At 36.0% G+C, this 1,841-nt stretch overlaps 1 pseudogene; it reads left to right on the plus strand.

Moving 5' to 3' along the window:
* The first annotated feature begins 1,115 nt into the window (after positions 1-1,115).
* Positions 1,116-1,234, plus strand: LOC118602428 (annotated as a pseudogene).
* The last annotated feature ends 607 nt before the right edge of the window (positions 1,235-1,841 follow it).

Consider the following 1,841-nt stretch of genomic DNA (forward strand, 5'->3'; position numbering starts at 1 on the left):
CAATGGATTAAAAAGTAGTAAATAAATTTCAGTTCATAAGTCTATAATAATATTGTAACAACTAATCAGTTGTCACTGATGAAAGCTACTAAATTATTTTGAAAACTATTAAAGAGAAAGAATTGAGCATTTTTGTTGTCTTTCCTATATGAGCTGTACAAAGGAGTAACCAATATTAGATGAGGATAAGTTTCTCTGCATAGAAACACTCCAGCTAATAAATGAGGAAGGAATGATTTAATTAGTACATTCCATTTGAATAAATTAAGGTAGCTATTGATCATCAGTAGCTGCTAAAACTACAAGAGAGAAACAACTAGATTTTAAATGCCTCCTGATAGAAGAACGTAACACTATCTGTGCATTAATTTTGCTTCATAAGAAAGTTGAACTTGAATCTAATCAAACTTCTAATCAAACCTTTAACACAGTTACTAATAGAAAATTTACAACAAGGTTGCAATCAGCAAAATCAACCAATATTAGAAACGAAATGGAAAAAAATACTATAGATTGAAAGAGTATTCAGGGACATACCTACCCATTACAATGTTTAAACTTTATTTATATTCTGGTTCAAAGAAATAAACTGTAAACCAAAATTGTGATACTAATGCCATAATTGCATCTCTAAATACTGACTGAATACATAATGACTGAATATTTTGAGTTTGGGGGATATGCGAGGAGATATTTCTAGGGAGCAGTTGCATACATAAATTCAGAGCTCTTGGTAGACATCTAGACTAGGCATATAAATGTGAGAATGGGAATCATCTATGGATTTTTGCTGAACACATGGAAGTTGAAGAGATATTAAGCTGTATGCAGAATACTTTCCCATCCTCAGCTCTATTGAGTTTTTTAGCCAGAGAATTTTTTGTTGTGGAAGGCTGTGCTGTGTGCATCGCAGGATAGCTAACTTCATACATAGCCTCTACCCAACTAGATGGCAGTAGCATTCTGCCATCGAGCTGTCACAACCAAAAATGTCTCCAAACATTGCCCAAAATTGCCCTCATTTGCGAATCACTGAGGTAGAGTGAAAAGAGTCAAGGAGAGGAAATGAAGCCTCAAGGAATCAAAAAGACCTATGATTAAATTATAGCTCCACCATCTATGGCCATGCTACCCTGAACAAGCCCGATCCCATCTGATCTCAGGAGCTAAGCAGGGTGGGGCTTGGTTAGTATTTGGATGGGAGACCATCTAGGAAGACCAGGTGCTGTAGGTATGAAAAATAAAAAATAAGGGATTGTAAACTGATAAGGTTCCTGTAATCTGCCATTGCCTCCCCTAAAAAAATAAAATAAAAAAATAAATTACAACTCCACTGTTTACTGTGACCATCTCTCCAGACATTACTTTTCTCATTTAAAATATGAAAATGATATTTTCTAATTTGCTAAGTAGGTGTGGCAATTACTGAATATGGAAAACACTTCATTAATGAGAAGATATGCGGCATGCCTTCCTTTATACTATTGGCTTTCTTTTCTTTCTCTTCTCCCTCAAAGCTCTTGGTCCAGGTTAGCTCCACATAACTCCACAATGACATTTCTCTTTCTCTTCTGGCCAACAAACTGGAGTTTGCCTTTGTAGCTAGTGTGCTAAAGCAATCCTGCATCGGTGAAGCTGCTTAACGATCCCAAAGAAACTAAATGTGAATGTCCACTTTCACCCCTTCCAAACCCTCCACATGAAGGTGCTTTGTAGTAAGAGAAACAAGTAAATTATCTCAAATAGCAAAGGAGAGTTATTGTTCTTTCTGAAGTTCAAGATCAGAGCCCACACATACACCTCCCAGAAAGCTCTATTAGTCTAAGAAACAACATAGACTC

The sequence above is a fragment of the Rousettus aegyptiacus genome, unplaced genomic scaffold (genome assembly GCF_014176215.1).
Source record: "Rousettus aegyptiacus isolate mRouAeg1 unplaced genomic scaffold, mRouAeg1.p scaffold_m13_p_4, whole genome shotgun sequence".
NCBI classification, from domain to species: Eukaryota; Metazoa; Chordata; class Mammalia; order Chiroptera; family Pteropodidae; genus Rousettus; species Rousettus aegyptiacus.